This window comes from Zosterops lateralis (assembly GCF_965231275.1).
Source record: "Zosterops lateralis genome assembly, chromosome: 18".
Lineage (NCBI taxonomy): Eukaryota > Metazoa > Chordata > Aves > Passeriformes > Zosteropidae > Zosterops > Zosterops lateralis.
In genome coordinates this window covers 7,965,402-7,992,865 of record NC_139778.1, presented here as the reverse complement: position 1 = coordinate 7,992,865, position 27,464 = coordinate 7,965,402, and the positions used below count along the sequence as shown (strand labels likewise).

The following is a 27,464-nucleotide window of genomic DNA, read 5'->3' as shown; positions in this document are numbered from 1 at the left end:
GCTGATCTACCCTTTGATCTGATGGGAACAGGAGAGACGAGGAAGAGACAGAAGAGGAAAATGTAGGAGCACTAAGTCAGACTACATATGTGCATCTGTGTCCATGATGTGAGTGAGGTCTCACCCACAGCCGGCTCCCTCTTGCCCACATCCGCCTCTCACCCAGGTTCTGTGCCTGTGCACAGGGAAGAGCAGGCTGCTCATGGGCAGGCTGGTAGGGGAGGGAGGAAGTCACAGAAACTGCTTCCATCTCCTGCCTGCAGAACACGGAAGAACACCCCCATATAACTGGAGACTTCCCCATATAACTGGGAATATAAAATCTCTCCAAGTTCAAGATGAGCGTGCAGAGCACTGTTATTCCACTAAGCTCCTCAAATAAGAAGCTAACTAGGGCCACAAGTTAGTTTGGTCAATGCATCCTGTGATTGTTTAGTTACACAATTCTAATATTTGAAGCTCCATTTTAAGGCATTTATCTTGAAGGTCTCTTCCAACCTACACATTCTGTGATTCTGTGAAGGCAAAGCTTCACACATTGTTTGTGGGTATTGGAAGAACTTCTGGGGCAAGATTATTCCCAAGATCCAGATCTTGGATCAAGTGCTGGACAGCATCCTGGAAATGCAGTGAAGAATCCCCAGAGAGAGGGCAAGCCTGTGCTGCAGTGCACTGCCAGCCTCTCTCCCCTCTGCAGGACAACATCTGTCTCTCGTACAATTGTGCAATTCAAGGACAACAGGTTTCAACTGCAAGACCAAGCTTCAGCTTCTGGGCTGTCCCTGCTGAACCACATGAGGAGAGGGCACCGGGGTTCTGAAAGGCTGCTCTGTGCCCTGGCTGGGAAGTTCAAAGTGACATTGTGCCTTTTCCAAGGCAGAGGAGAAAGGCCGAGTGCAGCCGGGAGCCAGCAGGGAACGCAGGAGTCAGGAGTGTTTACACTCTGCTGTCACTTTAATTGGCCATAATGGAGATGCCAAACTTCATCATATGCACGGTCCAGATCCAAGACTCCTTTTCACAGGTCATTGTTTATGCTCTGAAAGTTTTAACATTAAAAGGCTTTAGCAGACTGCTAATTTGATCCTCTAAAGAAAGTAAAAAAATAAAAATCTCTTCCCTTTACTTTGAAGTTGTGTCCCATCACTCCCTGGGGTGCTTCCCACTACTGGACTATCACACATTCATCAGCCATCACTGGCGGGTCATCAAAGCAAGGAGAATCCCTTTGCAGATGAAAAAACATCCTAATCTGCAGTGGTAGGAAAAAGAGTACATTACCTTCAGCATGGATGGGGCCAGCACATCAACAGAGTTCAGGTTTAAACCCACCACATTGTTTGGTACCTTGTTCCAGCATTGCTTAAGACACTTTTACCTCTGAACTGCAAGACAGTTTCCTTTTTCTTTCACACATCTAGAAAAAGTAGTGTGAAGTGGCGCCATGCTGACATGCTACAAGCAATGTGGGAAACATCACTGAGGAAACTTCCCAAGGTCCACTCCACTAAGAGCAGAAACGAGATCTAATTACCTGGAAAGTCTCTGGTAACGATTCTAGAGTGAAATGCTTGTGACTTTGCAAGCAGCCAGACCTCCTCAGACTGGTGTCATGGCCCTTCCCACGGAGTGAACTGCTGGGACAGCCCATAGCAGGTACCCCCTGCCACCCCCTCCCTCTGGACAGGGCACCTGGGTCAGGCAGCTGTAGGTCAAAATGAGCATCACCTTCATGCTGTGTATGGGAGTGCTGCAGACCTTGGTTTAGAAAAGCTGGTATACAACTTAAAAAAACAAACAAACAAACAAAAAAAAAACCCCAACTCATATTTGCCTAAAAAGATCTGCAGAACTGATAATAAATGTGACATAATTAACCCTCTTGAGAAGCCTTTGCCTTGAGATGAGACAATCTCATTCTATTTTTAAAGTCAGAACAGCAGTACCAGGGAGAGAGGACAGAAAACGTCAAACTCTCACTGGGTTTGTTGCCTGAGACTGCAGCTCAGCCCCTGCTCAACCTGCCAGCAGGGCCAGCGAAGGCAGCTCTGGCACACTGTGGGCAGCAGCATCCACCATTCCTTTGGCAGGAACACCTGGTGCCAAAACTGTGCCCTGGGTTGTGCCCTGGCCAGGTGTCACAGCACTCCTCACACAGCAAACACAGAGCTGCAGCTCACGGTCAGAGGCACCCCAAAGAGCCCCCAGTACAGATCAGTCTTAAGCCCAAGGGTCACAGGAATGCTCAGATTACGTTATTTTGAAGCAATGGCACAAGGGAACACTTAGGCTGTGACAAAGAGAGCCGAAGGCTGCTTTCAATAAAATATCCTTATGCCTAGGGCAGAGTTCAGCAATCACTTCTCAGTTCAGACCAGTAATTAACCAACTCGAAGTTACAAGATGCTCTTTGCCAGTGGTGTTTGCTGCTCGGGGGACAGTTGAGCTCACACGCCAACATGTTTTCCTTTGAGAAGCCTCAAGGTCACCCCGCGGGGACTCCACAAATAACAAACATTTGCATCACACCTGCCCTGGGCTGCTGCAGGCACAGGGTGAAGAGTTCCATGAGCCGACTCAGTGCTGCCCCAGCCCCTGGGTGAGGAGAAAGGAGGAGGCACCTCCTGGCACCTCCACAGCACCATTAGGCACAAGCAGCGTGAAGAACAGGAAGAAGCTGTCCCAGGCAGAACAGTTCTGCCTGTGTCTGAGCTAATTATTCACAGGAACACTGGTAAAACTCCCTTCCCCCAAGGAATTCGGAAATTATAATTTTTGCATTTATTTTCTATACTACTGCAAGTCTAGTCTCCAGCAAACACAAGGAAATAAAGCCATTTAAAGGAAAACAAAGGAGAAAAAAAAAAGAGATTTTTACCTCACAACTCATACTTCTGTCTTGCCACCCACCCGGGTTAGATTACACTGCAGTCTCCAGCAGGGAGGGATGCTTGGGGAATGGGAGCAATTTCAGACCCCAAGAGGTAAAGAAACATCTCGAGTTTCTCCAACACAGTAAGAAGTCCAGCCATGCCTGATGAGGAGTAGTTTATGTTGGCAAGCAGAGGGAAAGCATTAAGGATGTGGCTTTGCTGTAGTTTATACAGAAACACTTCCCAGAGCTCATTGGTCACTCTGAATGCCGACAAGCCTAAAAGGTAATTTACTTCATGTTTAAGAAATACTGAAGTAGCTCTGAAGAGCTCCTCATTAGACGAAAGAGGCTGCAGGACCTTGGCTGCTCTTCAGCTGGTGGCTGGGCAAACCACAGGTTAAGGCATTTCTGCTCCAGGAATAACCAGAATTGCAGCCATTACCCAGAAAAGTTGCAAATGCCAATTTTTTAAAAAAATTTAGTCTCCCCCTGTATTTATAAAAGACATTTTATTTCTTTTTAAACAAAGGCTCTCCCAAACCTGCTCTTTTTTTCATTTTCTAGAGTCAAGTTAAAGCACTTAATTGCAGAAGGGCTGCCAAGCACATCATCGAGCTCCACACATGACAAACATGAACTAAGAATGCACTGATCATAAACCCTGGCTTGTGGTCAATAAGTTGGTTTTTTTTGATTTACACAGTAAAATACACATAGGCAGGAGATACCCTTGAACCTGTACAGACAAAGCAGATAGGAAACAAGTAGAAATCATTTATAAGATTAGGCTGCACACTGAAAACACAATTCAAAGTAGAGCCAGATGCAGAGAGTCCTTCCACAAACCAGCAGAACTCAGTATTAGCTGGAACACAGTGCCCAAAGCACAGTTCTGTGCTGTCAGGAAGCACTTACAGAGCCTGTCCTGTGTTTGGTGCAGCAATCAACCTAAATTACTAAAGAAAGAACAAAAGGAGTGAGTGACATTATTATGCTGCATTTCAGAATTTTAAGGGATCAGCTATGTAAACATGCTGAGCATTTGAGGATATTAATATGTGGATAATTCAGTAACAACCTATGATTAGTTTAGTAACTACTTAAAATATTTCACTAAGAGAGTGTATTTAAAAGAAAAAGTTAAGATCAAGCTGTGCTCGACAGATGTAACAGCACTGGTTAATCAATAACTGGAGCAATGCAATTCCATTCCCAGCGCAGTTTTGGCATGGGAAATGTTTTGTTTTGCAGGTTTTGCACATGGCAAAGATTCCCCAACTACCCTGGTGGTAAGAGCCCTGTCAAGACAACCACAGCTGAGAAACATCTGCACATCAGGTGGCTTCTGGGAGACTTGCTGCTGTTTGCAGCAATTCTTCAAATAACAAACTTAAAAGAAGCCCATTAAAAATGGTTTTAAAACTGCTTGCCACATCTTGAGTTGGGTACAGCTCAAGCTCCTCTCAGTTTGGGCAGACACTGCCAAACACTCAATAGAAATTCCACCCTCCTTCTGTGCCCAGTTGTAAGAATAATATTCCCCACTACTGCACATATTCGGTGGTGACACCAAGTTATTCCCCATCTCCCCCAAAAATCCGAAGGGTCACAGGCAGAAAAATAACTTATGTTGGGAAAGGGCAATGCAGTCCCATCACTGGAGCAGCCCCCCTGTTCACATGTCATCTGAATGGAATAAACCTATTTTCAACAGAGGCAGTTATGATAACATGGCAAAAGTTATCAAAATAATCACAAATTATACTGGTATACAGGTAATAATATAATATACTGGATACAGATACCATGGAGTTGACGTTTAGAGGGTCTATTCTGAACCAATTTCAGAAGTTTTCTCCCATCTGTGTCCCCTCCTTACCCTAAGTCGATAAATCAGCAGAATACCATGAAAATAAAACATTCTCTCTGCCCCCAAAGCCACCAACCTTACAAATCTGCCGCAAGCAGTGAAAATACTGCTACTACCAAAGCAGCAACCTCAAACTAAAATTCCACCTCAAAATGAGCACAGCACAAAGCAAGGAGGGTGCCTGCCTGCCCCGGGATCTCCAACCACACGTCACTTCTGCCTAACAGAAAAGCACAATTACCCTTCTCCATTTCAGAGACACGACAAACTCCAGGCCAGGAACTGCTCACATCTACAAGATCTCTGCTGTGAGCTGCTTTCATAGGCTGCCAAACACATCTCACAGGCCCATCGGGGGCAGAACCACTTCACCCACCGCATCGCGGCAATGCTGGCCCCGCACGAGGGTACAGGGAATATCTGTGGTTCCAGCACAGGCTGTCACAGCCACACACCAACCGCAAATCATTTCTTTCTGCCTATGTCACCAGCATCCCGGAGCCAGCAAATGCATTCAGAACCACATTTGGGTATTAAAAACATTCAACAATAAGGAATGGCAATCCAAAGACTTCGCCAGTGCCACAGAAAATAATTACAGAGCAAGCCTCCTGCTTGCATTCATCCTTAAAAAGTACTTTTTCTTCTCCTCTTCCCCTTCTAAAGGTTTAAATCCCATGTATTTGGGCACTTCCAGCTTACAGAGCTGAGAGCTGGAAGAGGCTCAGCTATGCAGGAAGACATCCCCTTCCTCCCCAACACCCCCATTTCACCCCACACCGCTGCTGACACACACATACGGTTATAGATTTGCCCATATAACAATATTCCCAGTACCCGCTCACTTCCATAGTGAGCCCAACCTTCCAGCACACACAACTCTGGAGCGAAAATCCCCTCCTTTAGCAAACAAGAAAAAAGAAAAAAAAAAACAAACAAAAAAAAAAAAAAAACCAAAAAAAAAAAAAAAAAAAAAAAAACAAAAACCAAAAAAAAAAACCAAAAAAACCCCACCAACCAACCAACCAACCAAAAAAAAACCCCAAAAAAACAACAAAAAAAACCCAACCAAAAAAACCCCACAACCACTCAGCAGGGTTTCACTCTACCTGCAATTCCATGCGTTTCACGAAAACGCCGATACCGCACCAAAACGCCCAGAGACGCTTTCCCCCCTCCCTCCTGGATCCCCACGGCAGCGGAGCGCCCTCAGGGATCCCCCTTCCATCACGGATCCCCCTCTCCTCACGCCGCAGCCCCGGCGCGGGTTCCCCGGAGCGGCAGAGCGGGAGCTGCGGTGCGGAAAACCCCCAAAAACCGCGCCGCAAACTTCCTCCTCACCCCGGAGACAGCGGCGCCCGCCTTCTCCTCTTCCTCCTCCTCCTGCTGCTACCGCCGGGCTGCCCGTACCTGGCTCGGCGCCGGGAGGTCGGTGCCGTCCCCACGCCCCGTCCCCGCCCCGCAGCGAGGGCGGGCGGAGCGCGGCGACAGGCGGCGGCGGCCCCGCGGGGCGGCAACAGTTGGAGCATCCCCGCCCCGCCGTTGCCAGGCGACAACAAGGGGCCGGGGCCGGCTTTGGTACCCGCCGAGCCGAGCCGAGCCGAGCCGTGCCGTGCCAGCCCCGGAGCCGGGCCAGCCCCGGAGCCGAGCCGGCCGGTGGAAGGTCCCCGCCCGCCGCATGGCTTGTGTGTGTGTTGTGCTCCGGTGGGTGGGAGTGACGCCCGCCCGACTAAACCCCGCTCGTAGGTTTAGTCGTAGTCATTCGGGTTTGGTCAAAAAATAACGCGGTATTGCTCAAAATTGTCTTTAATTAAAATTATCCGCAATTGCTGGTTGGGAGGGAAGATGTTTGGGGTTCCCGAAGAATGAAATGCAGCTTAAAACCTGATTAAAGCCCGATTAATTCCCTCTATATTATATAAGATTATGTTATATAACTTTATATTGTATATAATATATACAATATGTATATTGTGTATAATTTTATGCAATTATATGTTTATTATTTATATATTTCTATAAATTCATTTTATATATATATTTAAAAGTTATATTTTTTAATATAACTATGTGTGTGTACATGGCACAGGTTGCCCAGAGAAGCTGTGGATGCCCCATCCCTGGAAGTACTCAAGGCCAGAGTGGACAGAGCCTCCCCACCCCAGGCTTGGTTATGGACAATCTTCCTGCAGGTGGTGCGTGTGCAGGAACAGATCTGACATGGAACAGGAGAATTTTTACAGACTGATTGTGGGTTTCTGATGCCCCACAAGTGAAGAGGTTGCAGTGGCAGGGGCTGAGGGCTGTCAGGTCCCCAGGCAGGGACAATCTCTGGGGACATCAGGGGTCACAGGGAACAAGCCTCACCTGCCTGGAGCACCCTCGCTCCTACAACAGAGTCACAACTGAACACATGTACGGCCTCCCTGGTGTCAGGCTAAAGCACCCTCAGCCTGCTCAAAGCAAAACAGATCCTGTTAGGAAGTGATGTCTGCTTTGTCCTTGATTTTAATCCCTTTAGTTACAAGATAATGAGAAGCAAAACAAAAAGGCTGAGAACAGTCACACTGACTTCGTTATTTTATATTCGCTTCACTTCTTGGAAGTTGTGTAACTTCCTTTTTCACAACACCTCGTAAGAGCTGTGTTTACTGTGCTGTCTGGGCTAATAAAGAAAAAAATAAAGATGGAAAATCTGCTTCTGTGACTTTGCAGCAGAAGACTCCAAAGCAAAAAGGGAAATACAAAAAACCCACTTTCCATAAAATTCCTATCTGAGAGGCAAACCCTGCCCTTACTGACTGTCACAGTTGTCACTGCTGTGTCACACATGGAAGGAAACACCATCCTGCAGGATTCAGCCAGCAAACAAACACCTCCCTCTCAACTGTAATGCCACTGAAAAACTCACAAAATGAAAGAATCTCTCTACCATTTGACCTGGCCATATTCCAAAATGTATCTTTAATGTTACCTCCAGGTATTTCAGAAGGGCCAAAGCTCTTTGGGGTGTAGTTATGCAACAGTGCTCATAGATGGAATTACAAAGATGCTGTAAATGTAAATCACTGAAAGCTCTCTTAAGTACTTTATACTTCTAAAATATTTTGGACTTTATTGTGTCCAAAGACAGAGAGTTTTCCAGAGAGGCCCAAAAGTTACTTGAAGGAAGGAATAATGAAATTCTCAGAAAACAGAGCAAAGCAAGCAGACCCAAGCCCATCTACCAGTATAACATCTCATGTCCCATCCCATGTATTCCCTGAGCCTGCCCTCATTTTCATCACAGCCGGGGACTCCTAAGTGTAAAACATTGCTGTTCAAAAAGCAAAAGAAGAGAAAGAAATTAATCAGCCCCAATTCTTATATATACGCAATGCTTAAAGCAATTCACTGAACTTGGCCCTTTTTGCAGTTCATTGAAAGAAAATGAAAAGAATTCCGTCTCTGCTGAGCACAGAAGTTTTGGAAGGTCGGGGGATGCCTGAGGTTTAGTGTAACAAAGTGTAACAGCAACAGATGAAAGCCAAGCGCAGCTTCAGCCGGCACAGACTCTGGTCCCCAAGTGTGCGAGGAGGTCACCGGGGCTCAGCGAGCACAGCTCGGGGCAGGGCCCCGCACTCGAGGGGACACAGCAGACCTTGGGCTCCCTGCGGTGCCACTGGGGCTCCAGACCCTTCCTGTTCGGGAGCTCTCCCGGGAAGATGAGAAGCCGATAATGAACGGTGCAACAGGAATCAAAAACCCCTCCCTGACATCCTCCTATTCATTAATCTAAATGAACGGGAAAGCAATTTCTACAAGGCAGATTTAGGGACGGACAGCTTCACTGCTTTTTAAATAGGACGCTTCTAAAATCTGCTTTTCCTTTCAGTATTCAATTTGAGAGAGGCAGTTGTATGTCAGGGGCTCACTGGAGAACAAACAACAATCACACATGAAATAATTACCTGGATGGTACATTTCGTAATTGTTTCCTGAAAGTCAGAAGTGTTTGTACTGTTACACAGATCAGGCACCACTGCAGACATTGTGAAACCTGACAATTACAGAACCATTACCCGACACAGATCTACTTTCAACGGCTTGTGATGAGAAAAACATAAAATAAGCATTTAACAGATAAAGCAGCAATAGTTAAAATGAATATTATAATAGAGATGTTAAGAACATATGCACAGCTGTGTGGTACACCTGCTGAGTGCACTACTCGGTTTGCTACCCAGGGCTTTGACATCTATTTCACAGTAATAATTGAGAAGGCACAAATCTCTCATTGATAGATGCATTTCTCATAAAGGTCCTAGAAAATGTAAGGAGTTTAGACAATCACTCCTCATTAAAGAGCGACCGTATAAAATCTTTATTAAGTAATAACCCTAAATATAATACAGGTCCATTTCTCACTTCATTAAAGCTAAGCCTGATTAAGTAGAGATTGTTATAAGCTGCCTTTGATCTCCATCGAGACAAAACCCTTATTTTTACACATTTCATGGTAAAGTGATAATTTTCTGTTTAATATGACTTTTGTTTCCTACAGAGGGAAAAGCAGAGCACGCTGTCATGGCTGAGGGAGGACAGGTGACCATCACTGGCTACTCCTGGAGGAATGAGAATTAATTCTGGGAGTGACACAGGCCTTTAAGTGCTTCATGCCTAAGAGCAGAAGGATGCAGAGGAAGAGGTGTCTGCAGGTCTGCCGGGACAGCAGCTTCCGCTTGGTGCAGCTGCAGCTCAACTGAGTCAGCGCCACGGAAGGAGAGTTTACGTGATACATTCTTCCCATCTGAGACCCAAGTCTATTCTCCTGTCCTGATTTCAGGCAGCTGAGGAATTTGTGCAGGTTATGACTGCTCAGTTGACCACAGACACTGAAATACGCTCCAGGCTTTGTGCAAGGTTTGCACATTGAGACTCTCCTAAGCGTGGTATTTGTGATCCCATCAACAGCACACTTGCTGCTTTCAGAGAAAAGCTGTTCACACTCATCCAGTGCCGTAATAGCTGCACCCTGAAAACGGCAGGGCGTTCCTTCACATTCAGTTTCCACCTTAATTCATCTTGTTTTTTTCCTAAATCTCACCCTCCATATGCCACTTGTATTAAGTGTGCCTGCAAAGTACCTGTGTTCAAGTCCTGTCCATGCTTTGAAATGGAGACAAGTAGCTGTCAATGGAGACTAAACTTTTATCATCATTACCATAGGAAAGAAAAGAGATGGGTACTTTGGCAAAAGGATGCTTGGCACTACCAGATCCCACAGATCTCCCAAACAAACACTCTGCATCTTGGAAAAGATGCTTGCAGAAGAATGCCAGAGAAAATTTGGAAAAATATTGGTTATTTGGGTGATTAGAAGAAGACAGCTGAACATATCACTGAGTGCCTAAGTCACAATTACTGCTGTCCCCTTTGCTGTGTAGGTGGTGAGGATGGCAGCAGGTTGGAATGAGATGATCTTTAAAGGTCCCTTCCAACCCAAACCATTCTATGATTCCACAGTTCTATGATTTCCAGTAGCACCCAGAGTGCCTGCTGAAACCAGGAGCTCCTGGCCAGGAAACACCGAGCAGGGCACATCACTGAAAGGGTTTACGGCAGGGAAACCTGCTGATCTGGTACAAAGCACTGCAGTTTCTCTGGAGCAGTTCTGAACAAAAGCTGGCACCTCCTCTGCAGTTCCAGAGGCAGAATCCTTCCTCTGCATCTCACTAAGGCATCGCTCACAGGCGAGTCACCCTAATGACAAGAAACTGGAGCTGAAATGCGAAGAACAGAGACTAATTAATAATGAAGATAATGAGATCACCAGAATATATGTACACCAAACCCGCATCTTAATTATCTCATGAAAACTGGCAACTCCAATCATGCTTCAAAAGCCTTTAATCATGCTCTCTCTGATGAATATTGGTGGCTATTTTACAGAGACTTATGTAAAAATACCTTTTGTGTGGGTTCTTCCCCTACAATAAGAGCTGGCCAAGTTACTACTGCGTGTAACTGCTCTGCTCCAAAATGAGATATCGCAGACTTGTAATTACAGCTGGTCTGATCTTCATCTCATCTACTCTCATCTTATTTTTGAGTTCTTCCTTTGAAGGAAATGAAGTAAGACTGGCGCGAGTTACTGCAGTATTATTACGAATCCCTTTTATTATGACAGAACAAACCAAGAAGGATTCCTAATTAAGGCAGTTTCTGCCAAAACACAGGGAGCGTACAGTCCCTGCCCCAAAGACCTTGCAATCAGAACAGGCAAAGACACTTTGAGGTGGGGAAAAGAGGACAGATTGAACTTGCTCCCAACTACGGCTTGTTCCCATGATTTAAGGGGAAGTCAGGAGGAGGCTGAGATAGGATGAACACAGGACAAGCATAGATCAGGGGAGCTGAAGGCTGCAGAGGAGGCAGAAACAGGCTGCATTTACAGCTGGCAGAGCCTTTCCAGAACTTTCTGCAGCTTCTTCCCTGCTCTCCCCATCCCTTCATCCCTGAACAGGGCAAGGAGGTCACCTCCAACCTACAGCTGCAGGGGAACACTGTTCTGGGTGCAGCAGGCACAGCTCAACCCCTGCTCCCACTCCCAAAAAACAAAACCTCAAGTGCCTGCAGAGAGGCTTATTTTAGTAACTAAGGAAGCAGCAATTTAGACTCTACACCACGGGGGTCTGCTCTCCCCATGACCTTGAGAGCAGAGAGCTTGCCTGTGTGCTGTCCCCAGGAAGAAGGGGGGCAGCCAGGCACATCAAACAGCTCTGGTCAAACACAGGGCTGGCTGGGGAAGGGCTCTGTGCAAGATGAGAGCACTGAAGGCAGGACAGGGCTGGCTGAGGGCCCATCAGCATCGATTCCTGGGGCCTGGAATGAAGCTGGACTCAACACTCTGACATGCAATTACAGCATGAAGACATTTCAGGGACTCACCCACTGCTCTCTCCAGAGATGAGCTACTTGTAACCTCTGTGCCATGAGTAGGTTATACTTCGGGTACTTAATGAGGCGTTTGGAGGGATTTTCTGTGTTCTCTCCAGTACCTCTCATGAGGGACAAGTAGTCAAGAGCTGCAAGTGCAAAGGCCAGATAATGGCACAGGATGCACAGCCCCCTCTGAAAAGCAGTTTATATTTTGTTCATCACTGCAATTGCACCATTAGGTTTTTCATGTTAAGCTCTGAAGGCATCTCATAATCGTAGCTGTGAATCCATGATTAAAGCACCTTTGTCAAAAACAGTACCAAAACATGCCAGACACAAAATCTATTCTATTTAACCTTTGTCAAAATGCCCAGTAATAAAAAAAATAAACCAGAACAGCCTACATGAGCAAATTCAAGTGAAAAATACATAGCCTCTCCTTTAGAAATGGGCTGGGAGGACTCTGCAGACTGAGGGCATGGACACAATCTCTGTGCTGGCAAGGGCATAGAAAGGAAAGTGTGAGCATCCCTCAGCCACTTCAGAGCTTAAACCAAAGTGGAGCCAAGTGGCTCCATATTGCACCAGAAAGATGGAATCACAATTACTCAGCTGTCTCCACTGTGACTGCAGGGTAGGAGGCTTCAGTGCTTTTTTTCTAGCCAAGCAAACAACTGGCCAGGGCTCAGGTGAGCCTGGAGCTGTGGATGGAGCAGGGGCTTCTGACAGCCCTTCTGACACACAAATCTGCTGGATTATGGTTTGCATGGTCTGTAGAATTCAGGCTGCTGCCAGAAGAACTTTTTGGTGGTTTCAGCTCTGAGCATGTTTTCATGACACGTTTTTAAGCTTTTTAGTCCTTTCTCTGTGTAACAACTTGTTAGCAGAGGAAAAGAATCAGCCATGATGATAATAATTCATGCTCATGAGGGGCTAGTATTTCTCTCAAGGCACACAGCAAGGCTACAGAACAGAACATCCAAAAGCAAGGACAAACCTGCACTGAGCTCATGGGTGCAAGTTCACTTTGGTCCTATTGCTCGTTTGCATTAACACATCTCTTTAATCACACAATTACACCTACTTCCCACTAGTCTGGATGTGTTCAGGACTGTGGCTGGCTGGTGCTTGGCTTATCAGCAACTATTCAATATCTGCTTTAGTCTCTTGATCAAAGTGCAGCTTCATGTCTTATTTATGGCTACTACTAACAGCCAGCTCCGCAGACAGAACTATTTATTTCCCCCCAAGCTTTTCTGTGGTGTTCATCACTCTGACATCTGAGTGCTCTGCAACGATTAATTTATCTTCATAAAGTCTCTTCAAAATGAGAGAAGATGGTATTCCCATTTCACAGATCAGGAGCTGCTGCACAGACAGATTGAGGTCAAACATTTCCACTCATGATAGGTCCTAGTATGAAATGTCTCAGATCTAAATTTTTTTTAGATACCTTCAAATATAATGCCAAAAAAAAATAAAAACAAACCAACGTCAGGTTTGTGTGTTCAAATAAACTCTGACTGGCTTCTTAGAAAGTCAGGTACAAGAACAGCAGAGGATTAGGGACTGTAAATGTTGGTAAGAAGGATGAAAACTTTCTGACCACCAGTCTCAGGAACACTGATAACCCATGTGAATGTAAAATACATTATGAGCCCTTAATGGAGCAGCAAAGTATACCTTAAAAAACTAACCACATAGGGATGTCCTCAGCAGTTTAGGACACAGGACCAGATCCTGAGAGCACAGTTTAAGGTAGGAAGAATTGCAAGTTCTCTCCACTTCTTGGCACACTGAGCATGGAAAATACAGAAAGTTTTGTAGTGTAGAAGACCACCCTGGGAAGGATCCTTTTGTTTTATCACTGGGTTAAAAGCATCTGTGGATCAAATGTGCCAGTATCACTTTACAGCATGAAAATGCCGCCCAGGGGACTCTCAAGACTCATCTTTTCAAACGCTGATACCTCTTTGTCAGTTTTAATAAAAGACAGCTACAAAAACAAAGTGGGCCATGTGGTCTCAATGAAGCAGAGACCGTGGCAATCAATAACAGAAACAATCTGCACTTACTCTCTGGGAGAATTTGCTTTTAGCAGCAACATCTCTATAATAAGACATCACTGAAGAGCTCCCTTCAATTTTTCTTGGGACAATGAACCCACTGTGCCCAAAGCACATCTGTGCTTATGGAGATTTGCAAACCAGGACAGTGTTTAGACTGATAACTTGACCATGCACCATATGATGATAGAGCATAGCTTGCAGGATGTTCAATCCTTCCTCTTCTGCCCTCAAATGGACAGTTTTCTATTTCAAAAGAAAACCTCTCTGTCAAAATGTTAACTTTTAATGCAACATAGACATTAGTTTCTGCTTCACCTCATGATCTCTTTCACAGAAGGCCTCAGAAGTGCTCTCAGGTCTGCCCAATATGAGCTCCTGTCTTCAGCCCTGTTTTTTAGCAGATGAATGAGGTTAGGAAAGACAACAAAACCTGGGGAGAAGAGGGACATGGAAGTCAAAAAAAGCCTTTTTCATTTGCTATCCTTGAAAGACACCAAACTGTGTCACAGGAAATGCTTTTTAGTTGAGAATCCTGATACATCTCAGGCCCCAGACTGTGTAGGATTTAGATAATCTAAATTACATAGCACATCAAAGTTTCATTTGTTTCATTTCATCTGAGACCATTAACCTTTTCTGTCTTATCAATCCAGCACCATCTTCATGTAGCACATACCTAGTAATGGGACTGCTGAAACAGCTGGTCATCTATCCCAGTGCCACTAGTACAGGAACCGACTTGGGGAAAAACACCTCTGGGCAGGGGGTGGCCTTGGCTTAGCCCTTGACACTGACAGCTGAGGTCCCTCCATCCAGGATAAGTGGAGAGTTGTTTGCCAGAGGCATGAGAAGGTTGCAAGGTGCAGGAGCCGAACTGTTTGCTGTGTTTGGCCATTTCCACCAGGTCAAGGTGTGGCTCTGCTGTCTCACGTGACCTGTGACTTCCCCAGTGGCAGCAGTGACCCCTGCAGGGCCCTCCCTGCCAGCTGAGCTTCCTCCTCCTGTCACCTGTGGCCATGTGGTGACAGCAGTGTGACAGACCCCAGCCCCTGCAGCCCCGGGGTCTCCATGGCTACAAGGGAGACATGAACTGCTCTGGTTCCTGTGATTCTGCACTTCAGTGATGACATTGTGGCATTTAGCTGCTGTGTCCCTTATCTTTCACTTTTGGCTTTTTGCTTCACCAAAGGAGGAACCAGATGTTTCCAGTTCCCTCTGACAGAGAGACACTGCCACAGTTGTGAGCAGGGAGCTGGATTGTCAGGCTAAACCTGTTTCAGTGAGTAATGTTCATAAAATCGTTTCAGTCCAAGCTGCAGCTGCAGCAAATTTGTACATGCCTGGTTCAGGATTACTTTTGGATTTAGGATCTTGGATCATGCAGAATGTCAGGAACGGGCTCAATCACCAGTTCTATCCAGAAACAGAATTCTCATTCTTGGATATGGTTAAAAAATTAACAACCACTAAAATATTAATGTACAGATGGAAAACCCCCACTACTTCCTGTAAGTATTGCCTACAAAGCATTTCAGAGGCATCGTTGGGTATGACAAAGGGAAGTCCAGTCTCATTAAAAAACATACAAATTTTAATTTAAAAGTTACATAGGGACAGTCTTATCATCTGGAACATGATTTCTGGCCTTAACAACTCAGTACAGATATCAGAATCATCCAATATCCAACCTGGGCCATCCCTAGCATATTCCTTTACCTCTGTGATTTGTGGCTCCTATTCATCACCCATCTCCATTAATATTGAAATCTACCAAGCCAAGTACTTCTACTGGCTCTGTACTGCAGCAGCAAGAGACAGCAAGTCAATTTTCTGTGGCACCAGAGAATAACAACTCAATTCTTTCCATGACATCTTGTTTTGGTGGATTTTAATCTTGTCCCCGAGAGACAGGAGCTGCTGTAGCCACTGCTGGTTTCAGGCTCTTTTTTGCAGCTCACAGATATATAATAAGCCAAATTCAGTGGGAGAGAGAAAGGAAACATGATTTTTTGCATGGTGCAAGTAGTGCTTTGGAAAAAGCTTCCACAACTCCAGTGAGACAAAAACAGAGAATAAAAGAGAAAAGGTAAAATTTTAATCAAACCTTGCAACCAGAATTACAGCCTCTTCCTCCACGCTACCGTTGCCCAGCCAGATCCCTCAGTATTTTGTTCTGATCTAAGCCAAGACCCAGATTTGAGTCTCCCAGGGGCACAGCACTGTACAGAGATAAGCCAGCTGTGTAAAAACCTGGAGTTAAGTCAACAGAGTTCAGTGAGCATTGAGAGAGTGAGCAGCAGAGGGGATTTACCTAGAAATGGAGCATCTGTGAACCACCAGTTGTTCATAGGGACTAATGGACTTGCCTTGCTCCCCAGGTATTTTTACTTCAAAGGTACATAAAAATGCTTAGAAAACGCTGTCTTGATACTACAGCAAACAGCCCTACAATGACTTTGACAAACTAACACCAAATGCAGATGAGAAAGCCAACAGGGATTTTTCTTGTACAGTCATTTTGTGTTCTGCCCTTTGCTCTGGCTCAGCCAGCTAGAGACAGAGCCTCTCAGGGCACAAAACCACCAAGATCCCAGACCATAAGACATAAAAACATTTCTGTGCACTGATTGCCTCCTCACAATAACCTCATTATCACAGCTGTCAGTCACCAGGACAAACCAGTCACCGGCATGGGAACCACTGATAAGGGATTCTCACCCTCAAATGCACACTCTGCCTGGAACAACACAAGGGATGGCAGCTTTAGCACCACAACAGGCTCCTCCAGGCCAGAGAAGAAGGAGGTGTCCTGTCCCTCCACTGCAAGGGACTGGAGGTCACACAAAGAGATTCCCTTTGGCTCTGTTACACCATGGGGCTGGCTCAGTGTGGAGCTGTTCAGCCCCTTCAATTCCTCACTTAGCCAGCACTCATATGGAGATAATTGTTTATATCTTCTAGATTTATATCCCACAATGGTGATGGTCCTGTGATCAGGCTGGAAAATGTAAGGGCCCTTTTTCTTAGAGATTTCCCAGCACATAAATCTTGTATCCATGTGCTATCCCATCTCAAGTGGCTATCCAAAACCACCATTATTAATCATTCACCTGGTACATGATCTCTCGATTTTATCCAAGTCCTTGATGTACTGATAAGGAGTAGTTACAGTCCTGACCATGCCAGTATAAGGCTGGATCACTCATATCCAGTTCTGATCTCAATATTCCTCAGCCACTGCTCAACGCAGTGGTCTTACAGTGAGAATTTGATCATGATTTATAAACCTCAGTAAGTAAAACTTTTAAAGCAAAATTCAGAAAAATGCTGTTAACATTTTAAAGTCAGCAAAAAAGTCTTTCCCAAGGCAGGAATCTTCAAAAACTTGCCCTGAACATACATTGCCTGAGCCAGACACTTTAACAGATGGACTTGGAGAGCTTTTTTAATATTGGCTATTAATAAGTGCGAATGTTCACAATGACAAATGCAATGTATTTTTAGTCTGTACTGGGACAGCAGCCTGGTCTTCATCAGCACTTTTTGTCAAACTTTCCTCTTTGACACTAAGCCCACCTGTGAGCCTGAATATGCAGGCACACAATCATGAGCTCTTTCCAGCCTCACCTTCCTGTTTCACAGTAAGGTCTGTAAACACTCACATTGCTCTGCCTGCCAGGTGTGTCTGTGCTTCCACCTTGTCTTATTTTTCTCCCAGCACTCATGAATGTTCTTATAACTGAGATTACTCAGTGACTGTAACTTAGTTAACCTGGAATTATCCAGTGTAAATCAACTCAGCATCAGGCTTTGCTGCTGAAATGAATGGATTAACTCATGATACAGTTAAGCAGGAGGACCAGGCTCTGTACTATAAACATCACAAATACAAATGTCTTTCATGATGTCAATTCTGGGGCACAGCTACACCAACACCTCCAAAATCCCAGCACCCCAAACCACCCTTGCCATGCTGTGAACCCTGGCTGCAAGAAGCAATGCAAATATTTTGTATCTGATTCCTGTGGCCTTTTCCCTGGGTGACACACAGAGTCTTAATGGTTCCCCAAAGTACACTGTGGTAAACATAAACTGTGATAAGTTTGACAAATGCCAGCTGACGTAAAATGGACCCATTGTGTGTGTTTAACTGGAGACAGTCAGAAATTCACGTCTCAAGTTTGTGATTTCTTCTGGGATCACTGCAGTAATTTCTACATACCACAGGCTTATTCCAATAGAGGATAATTTTTAGATAGAGAACACCAGAAAGGACATGAGGAAACCTGGGGTTATTGCAGAGGGAGCCTGCACAGGTGGCTCAGTGCTGCTGTTTTGTGAACAAACAGCTGCACTCATTTCCCCAAATCGCCCAGCAGAAGCTTTTCTCACTCAGCCTTTTGGAGGTGCTGTCTGGTGCTGCAGGGCAGACACTGAATAAGGAAGAAAGTTCCGGGACAACACAGCTTGGATACCATCAGGGTAATTTCCTAACACCTGCATGAAAAGAAAGAGTGGCTGCTGCCATTTCACTGCAAAGAAATCTGACAGAGACAGGCTGTGCATTTAAAGGTGGTCAGACTCCTACTTCCCACCCTTTGATTGTTTCTGTTGCATATTTGTGTGATAAAAGCTCAAAGAAACACTGGCTTTGCTGAACAGCAGGAATACAGCCTAGGTGGTCTCCAGCCCTAAAACTACTTTCAAGTGACTTCTTCAAGCTCAGATAAGTAAAATGATAAAGTCAGGACTTGGATGCTTCTCTCCCCATTCTTGCAATGCCACCCCCAGGGCTCAGAACCCTGATAGGATGGATCTTGCACAGGACTAGAATTACCCTCATCCTGGAAATATTTTCCTCAAATATACGGCTCCACTCCTTCCCTCCTCCCTGAGCAATGAGCAAGGGTGGGGTGAGAGTATTTCACAATTAATTTTCTGCTGTGGCAGGGAGGATGCATTTCCTTCTACATCTGTTCGTTTGTTCACTGGTGCTCAGACAAATGACTGAGCCCTGGGCAGCGACCTGGAGGGACAGAGGTGCTCTGGCTCCCCAGCACACAGGACACAGCTATTTGAGAGGCTGCCTCACTGGATCAATTGTCTCTCCTTTCCAAGTCATGCTGCCATTTTATCATTAAATCACTATTAATACCAAAACTGCAAGTCTCCCCAAGCCCTGAATGTAGTCCATCACAGAGCTCCCCAGCTGAAATCAATATTCCAGCTGCTGCTCCTTGGAAAAGCAATGTGGTTTTTGGACATCCAACAATGCTAAAAGAAGCTGGCCACCAGATAAAGGCAGCCCATAATGACCCTGTGAGCACCAGCACTTTTGCTCAACCCTGCTGTAAAAGCTACTGACATCAGGAGCAAACCTTTATTTCAATAAAGACACATTTGGCATTAGCTCTCAAACCCCTCATTCAGTTATACTCACTCGTGTTGGGTCCCAGCCACACTTCCTGAACATTTCTGTAGCTGTAATCTCCCTGTTAGGTGCTGTTGTGCTCTGCCTGGGGACAGTGTGGATCCCATGAGCACCTCCAGGCAGGCCAAGGCTTTCCAAGGCCAGAAGACATGTGGGAAACTTCTGATGCCCTTCATCCACCAAGCTTAACGGGGGTAGGAAGTGTGTCCTACCAGACTGCTCTGTACCTATAATCTCCCCAACGGTGCTAGCCCCTCCCTGCCAGGAATAATTTAAATCTTGCAAGCTCACAGAGAATAAATGCTGCATTTTGGCATTTTCATGCACTTGTAAGTAGGAAATGACACAAAATAAATGCTTCAGATGCATGGCTGAGTGGCAGCTCTGCCAGGAGAGTTTTCATTTGTACCTGTCCTGCAGACACGACTGCTCTGCCTGGAAACAGCATGGACACCAGGTGTGGCTTAAAGCTTCATGCAAATCTTGGGGGAAAGTACCCTTCATCCCAGAGATAAACCTGCCCTCCTTCTCTTCCATCCCCTTTGCAGAGCTGGCTTTGACCAGACTTCCATATCCATCCTCCAGATCTTCTCCCATGTTTTAATTGCTTCTGTTTTACATCTGGCTGACCAAAGCTCAAGAGAAAGAAGTTCAAAGGCTTTCTCAAATCACAGTATAACAGTAGGTGGTCCCCCCTATGGCAATCACACATTGTACAATTAGGAAAAAGGAAAATGAAGGAAATAATTGCAGTGTCTGCAGAGGGCCCCTGCTGTCAGTTATCCCTGATGGAAAGTGTCTGCTCCCTGTTTCCTTCCTGGTGGCTCAGCCCCAGCAGGGCAGCTCTGAGAGCCCAGGGATGGGTCAGCATCATCAGTCACTCCTGTCTGGTGTCCAGCATGACTGAAGATTGCTTGTACACAAACATTTAATGCCACTCCAAAACCTCAACATATTCAAGGCATTCACATGGATGTGACACAGCCTCTCCAGGAGCCCACACCACAAATGGTAGGCACAGGCACCCAGGACATAGGCTGAGAAGAGCCACAGCCTCCACGGGGGCCTGGCTTCCGTCTTCTGTGTTGAGATGTGAGCACCAATTCAACACCCAGCTGCAGTTTGCTGGGCTTCTTAGGCTGCCTGTGTGGCTGGAGCTAAAGGTACTCCAGTCAGAGCCATCAGCCTTTCATCAGGTGTGTGACAATCCTCCCCTCAGTCCCTTCTGCAAAGAGCAACTGCCTTTCTCCACCCTGAACTCAGAGGAATGCATGAGACCTGAGGGATTGTCCTTTGAGGCTGCAGACACTGCAGGGACTCACCTGGGAACACCTCAAAGGCTACACCAAGACAGTTACTGGATTATTGCTTCTGGCTCAATGCTTTGTGCTTTAGGCTCTGCCAGACAGGTTTAATCAGCCAGTAATTCAACACTTCCTTCTATAAAGACCTGAGATCTACTTCCCTGGCAGCTTGCCTTATCCTCTAGGAGGTCAGCCTGCATACCTGATTTCTCATGTGATGGGACAGGGAGATGAAGAAAAAAAATAAAATTATGGCAGAAATTTCCATGTACAGCTGACTGGACATCCTTCTCAAAAATGGTATCTCAAGGAGCTCTTGAGGTTGGCTCATTTCAGCTTCAGACAGCAGGAGAGGCTGAGCTCAAAACTCTTGACTTACTCCAAATTCCCACTGGGTTTAAGTGCTTGAGGTGATTAAGGAAGGAGAAGTGAATCTCAAAAGAAATCAGAGGTGACACAACAAACTGTGGATACAAATTTGAGCAGAAATGCATTGCAAAAGAGATGTTATCTACTAGTCCAGGAAGTTTACTGAAGAACTTGCCTTATGAGATCTGGAGACAGGAGCAGGGCTCAGATCTGGGATATCCCAACTGCCCCAAAAGCTGCTCTCCAATTCTTACTTCCTTTACTTTACATGTAGTTTTCTTGTCTCCCTCATCCAACTCCAGCATCTTTCCACTCTTTTGCTAAGCCACATCTAGCAAGCAATGTCAAAAAATGTCCCAGGAAAAAAGCCAGTCCATAACCATATGTGACCTTCACTTTGAAGTGTTACAAAACATCCTGAGGCTAAAAACTTAAGACACCACCATTTCACCTGGAAGCACTGGTACCTCCTGGAAGCACCTCCTGCCCCTCTTTTTATCCAGCAGACAACAGGATGAAAATTTCTGGACAGTCTCTTAGGCTGTATGTGCCCAAGCAAAGCCAGTCTTGTTATTTCCAGCACGCAAACTCTGTTGTCACTGCTTGCTATAAAAAAGCTTTAGTTGGGCATGAATGAAAGGCAATGACTAAAACATTGTATGAAATTGATTTAATAAGGTTCAATGATTGAAACAGGAAAGATTTTCCTTGACAAATGGTTACAGGCCAGATTCAGCCTTCTGTGACCAGCTCTGCTGTCAGTCTAATTGAAATTTTTGCAGTAAAGGGGCAACAGCCTTTGCTCTCAATTAACTCTGAAGAAAAGTAAGAATCTTTTCAATCCTTCTGAATTATCAGCCTTTCTTTCATCTGTTTGGATTGGGATTTTTTCTTTTCCCGTGTATTTATACAGCTATTAAGAATATTTGGGGATACTATAATTTACAACCATAATTTAGGACCATGTATTAAATTGCTTTAAAAGCTAGGATTAGAGAACAGGAGAAAAATGGTATTTTATTTTGAGGAAGGAGGCAGCAATCGGCTACAAATATCCACTGTAAGGGCTGCATCTAGTCCCCAGCTCATCCTGTCACAGATTTCTGGCTGCAGATTGATTTGGATGTCCCCAGTGTTTCCTAGATTTTGGTTACAGATATAAAAAAACTCAGTTCTGCCACTCTTGATTATACTGACCAGCGCATCCTGTGGAATTACTCCTCATGGCTTAACTGAATTTTGTTTGTGAGGAAAAATAGCACCTCGTGGTAAATGAGTCTTTGAATCTGGACACAACAAAGTTTGGGGCCAACCACACCTTGGATTAGGTCTGTTTCCTAGGAGCTAAAGGCTCTCAGGTATGTCTTGACATGCTGCTGACCGCTGCTCAGCCTGAAAGCAGGAAGTGTATGTTGTTACCCAGATGGGGATCCCAACATCTCGAGCAAGCAGGAGGCATTATTTAGGCTCCAGGGAGGAGCAGCCACTGAAGCTGCAGGCAGCTTTATGTGAGAATCTCCTTCTCAGGAAAATATCCTTATTAATAAAACAGTAGGGAATGCAGAAAAGCAGATTCATCTCAGAGTAAAAGGCTTCTTTGGGAGTTCCCCGAGGAGTCAGTAGCAGCTTGCTATGGAACTAACAGGGCTTTTACTGCCGCAGCCATGTGAATGAGAAATATCTCTCTGTTAGGAACAGTTAATAGAGGCACAAAGCAGGAAAGCTGGGCAAGCAGAACCAGTGCCTTGGGTAACAAAACCCACAGCTACTGGAAAACCTCCTGAAAGGTTCTGAGTATGAAACAATCCATGACCTAATTAGGAGGCACTGTTACTGGAGAATAGAGGAAGGAGCAGAAAGAAAGCAGGGGGAAGATTAAGGCGAGAGAGACAGAGAGTCCTTAATACTCAGGAGATGAGTCCAAGCTGGAGCTGACCAACCCTGATGCTTTATTTAACACACACAAACACTCTGTGAGGGAGGAGGGAGACACAGATAAAGGGAGACTTGCTCCATGCTCATGGAAAGTCTCCTCATGGAGCACATCTTATACACTGAGATGAATGAAGGAAACACCACAATATGTTGAGATTTGGAATTACCTAATATCCATGCTGGTTTCTGCTACTAAAATACCACATTCTTCTCCAAGGGAAAAAATGGGTTAGGAATCCCTAAGCAGCCTTGCAGGAAACAAGTATTACAGTGAACTGGGCCACAACATGATAAGGATGTGATCTATTCTGCATCTTTCCCACAATGATTCCCCATCAGCCATGGCAGAAGCACAGCTCAGAGGCAAACTGGCACCTCTGAGCCAGACAGAGCACAGTTCATGCCCACAGGTTACTTGGGTGACACAAAGCAGTTCTCTGCAGGAACAGGCTCAGCAATGCCAAAGCTACACTCAATCCTTGAGGCCATCACACAAGGCTGCAGAGGAGTCACCAGAAATATCCATATGGAAACTGCTGTGGAGTGCATGGCCTTTTCCAAGGCAGGAGGAAAACCCAAACCATCTAATCAATAGCAGACTACACCCAAGGAGTTCACCACACACCACCCAAACCACCCTCTGCCCAAGGGAGTACAGGACACTCCTCTCACTCACCAGGGCTGTCAGATTCTTTCTGAAACAACAACAGGCCAGACTATTAATTAGAGTGCAGAGTCCCAGTGCTGACTTCAGTGAGCTCTGCTTATTTAAAAGGCAAGATTCTGGTATCTCCCATGTGATATTGGAAGTGGAGAAGAGCAGGGTCAGCCAAATCCTTGTCACCTCTCGAGAGGTCCCTGGCTCTGTCACAGCTGGCTTCCCACAGACACCGCTGTGAGCAGTTCTGGGCCAAGGAGAGCTGATGAGGTGCAGCAGCCTCATCTGGCTGCCAGTCAAGTATGACAACCCTCACTTGAACTACACATTCATTCCAACAGGGAACTAAAGCTAAAGGGATTTGGCCTGAGCATCAGATGTGTGAAGTCTTTGAACTGAGTTTCTTTAAACTCACAGTTCCTGCACAGAAAGCATTTGTCCAACTGCCTGATCAAAAAGCATTGATAAATTGAGTTGTGACTCCCCTTCCTCTCACTGCAGTGTTCATTATTCCCAAAGGATCAGATCTGAATCCTTCACTCACTATACCCTGTGACTAATCTGCTCCATCCCCACACCAGGAGCTGCTGAGAAGTGCTGCTTTTCTGGGCTGGGTGGCACAGAGGGCCCTGTCCCTGGCTGAAGGACAAGCAGACACTCAGCTCCCAGCAGCAGCCTGAGTCACCACCAGCACTGATGGGAGCTGTGTTCCTCAGGATACAGCTTCAGGCAGCTGAGCTGTGACAGAACTGCACGTGAGGAGCTGTGCCACTGCCCTGGCCTTTCCCTAGAGAACACAGGTACCACTGCAGGGAGCTGGGCCAGCCCAGCCCTCTGCTGTGCCTGTGAGTCCTACAGCTCTACCCTGACATGTACCTCATGGGAACGTGCTTCTTCACAGGATGTACCACTGTCTGTGCACACCTCTGCCCCAAAATGCTTCAACCAGGAGTGCAGACATCCCTGCAGTGACTGCTGTTTGCATCCAAGGCGTGGGGAGAGGTTGCCATGAGCACAGAAGCAGCCAGTCATGCCCACCCACCCCAGTGCAGCCCACGCAGGCACATCACATGCCAGGGAGAAAGGCTCTGTGTGGGCTCGATTTGAGTGCTCAGGGAAATCAGCTCCTTCCCCGAGGCCACACTCAGGCTAGAGATGGATGCAGACACCTCTATCCTAAACCAGCCATACAGCCACAATCATCCTCTCTTCTGACTTGGGATAAATCTCCAGGTTTTCCACAATCACTTCTTACTCCACTAAAAGCAAACACTTCAGAAAGCAGAAAAGCTCGGTGGGAACAAAACCCCACAGTACATTCCAGTTCTGCCTAAGAAAATAGACACCTTAGGAAACAGGGAACAGCTCAGCTCAGTTTTTATTTTCATGCCTGCTTCATCACAGTTTCTACCTTCAGTGCCCAAGGAGTGGGAATGGCTCCCCGTGCTCTGCAGGGCTCCTGTTGCATCAGCCGTGCAGGGGGAGATGTACAGAGCCCGCGGGGCTGGCCCTGCTCTGCTGTAGGTACCTCTGCACACACAATGAATGCTGCGGGCTCGCCCTGAAAAGAAGAAGCTGACAAAGGGGGAAGGGTCAGGCTCTGCTTTCCCAGTCTCTAAGGTTTTCTAAGACTCAGCTCCTTCGGTCTCATACCACTCAATTAATGGCTAGTTAAAGCAGCTTCGCATTAATTGAAAGCAGGCTTCTGTATGTTTTAACTGTGCAGTTACATCCCTGAACTACAGCACACTTAACAAAGATGACTTCAGAGGGAAGAAAACATTCCTTAATTTAAAAATGTACTTACTGAGAGCGACTGTAAAAGTCTCCGCGGGAACTGCAGTGTCTCTAAAGCCCTTCTCGGCAGCAGCAAAGTTTTCTCTCTTGCCCTGCACAAGTGGGAAGTGAAGCCAGACCTGCGGCACGTTCTGTGTCTGTGCTGATGTGGGCTCTCAACTGTGTATCGTTGCCAAGACACCCGGGGCAGGCTCCAAAGCCTCCAGATCTCGCCCCGGCCAAGGCATTCCTAATCAAATGCTCCTTTCAGCACGGCCACGGGCATCACACAGGGCTGCCAACAGCATCCTTTTCCTTCATTCAGGTAAAGAGAAACTTCCACTAAGTGCTCTCACCGGTTTGAAATGTTGCTTATTAATGAAACATTTTCTATTTGGAATTGTAACCGATGTTAAAAACGATGCTAGGGTTTTTTTTTTTTTTTTTTTTTTTTTTTTTTAATAAATGAACTTTCTGTCTCAGCCCCCTGCTTTGAGCTGCTCCAAGATCACAGAAACAAAGGCAGGAACAAGGTCTGCCCCCAGGTTTGATGCTGAAATCTGCAGTGGAAGCAGTTATTTCTGAGCAACTGTAAGAAGCTGCTATGCCGAAATTTCATGATCAGCAGGTAAATGATTCTTGATGGAAACACAGGGAATTCATAAAATCAACTCCTGCAGCAAGACACAATTAAACTTTTGCATTGTGGCAACAGGTCCCGGACAGTTGGCTCTCATGGTGCCAAGGTTTTTCTCAAAGATATCACAGTCCAAAATACAAGATGTGTGAAGTTTCAGAGAGCAAGAAATAGTCAGATCAGAGGAAAACAGAAGTCTCAAGTGCAGCAGAAGCCAAACTTGTCTATCTGAAAAAATACAACCTCTCTGCTACTTCTCAAATCAGTGTTACAGGTGTCACTTTGGGCTCAAACCCTTTTGAATTTGTTGTCCCTTCATTGTGTTAATTGTGTTAATGGCTGTTCCATATCTTAGTGGTGGTTAAGAAGGAAGAAGTTCACGGAGCTCATGGAAGCCTGTGCAAAACCAGAGAGGTGAACAGACATTTAAGAATCCCATTTGCCAGTGTTACAGCTGATCCCAAATGCACTCCAGCTTCCTTGTTCATCTGTGTTTCTACAGGTAAGTCGACTACAATAAGAATGTTTACATTGTGGAAGTTAAAGCAAAGCATTTTAAAATTATCAGTATGACTGATCTGACATGTTTTTGTTTTTTCCCTATTGCTCACAAACAGTTGTGAAAATTACTTCTTGAATTAGGGTAGGCAACATTTTTCATTATCTTTCAATTTTTAATGGTATAGAAAACACACTTCCTGCCATTTTCTATCATTTAATCATAAACTAGACCAACTTCTAAAATTCAGATTTCTGCAACAATGGAAATTCATAAATGATGAATTTTGCTGATAGGGGTTGCTCAAAGAGAGAAGGTTCAAACATTCCCAAAACTTAAGTTTTCAGGGAGGATGTACTTTAATCCTCTTCTTTCCTCCTACAGTCACCATTATGGGTGTGTGATAACTTAAAATTAACTCCTTCTACAAGACCACGTGTAGTGTGTCTGGAGTAAACCAGTTAAATGTCCCCTCCCAGCTGGGCCTCAGTTCCTGACTTCAGATAATAGGGTTGTAAAGGAGAGTTGGAAGCTAAAGGAGACAATGAGGTCAAGAAAGTACCACGGGAAGGTAACTCTGGTTTTGCATCTGAGTTTTTACACTTCACTGTACTCCCAGACACATCCTGGAAGAATAAACTGCTCTTCTGCCCCTGCAGAAGAACACTCCTGGCATTGCATTTGCATTGAGCTGTGGAGTGTTCTGCCTCTAACCAGCTTCATCACTCAGCCCAGAAGGGATTAAGAGTGAATAGTTCTGCCAAAAAGATGATCATCTGTTAACAGAACTTGCTCTGGACTCCCCAGGGAGTGAGGCACCTGGGACAGCTCACACTCTTTACACACAAATGATGAAGGCACATCACTCTCAAGCAGGCAAGGCTCAGTTTCTAGGTCAAATCACTGCACAGATGTCCATAAAATTTAGGAATACAGAACCAAGGGCTACAGGGCAGAGGGTGGACAGTTCTCCAGCAGAGTCAGGATGTCCTGGGATATGAACTGAGAGGGAAAGGCTCCACACTGCACAGCAAAGACTGGCAAATATTACACTTAAATAAACCAAGCATGTTTAAAAATGCATCTTTCCCATTCACAATTTCCATGAAATTTTCAGAAG

General features: G+C 45.5%; 1 protein-coding gene across 3 annotated transcripts in view; it reads right to left on the bottom strand.

Annotated features, from left to right (window-relative positions):
• RAB11FIP4 (RAB11 family interacting protein 4) overlaps positions 1-27,464 on the bottom strand; it is a gene marked incomplete at its 5' end in the record, with an annotated part of 111,928 nt that overhangs the window by 17,445 nt on the left and 67,019 nt on the right. For 2 of the 3 annotated variants that reach the window (XM_083874585.1, XM_083874587.1), the window contains one exon: positions 6,087-6,160. The exons of the other annotated variant lie outside the window; for it this stretch is intronic. Of the gene's footprint in view, positions 1-6,086; positions 6,161-27,464 lie in introns of those variants that run through there. 3 annotated transcript variants of the gene reach the window in all.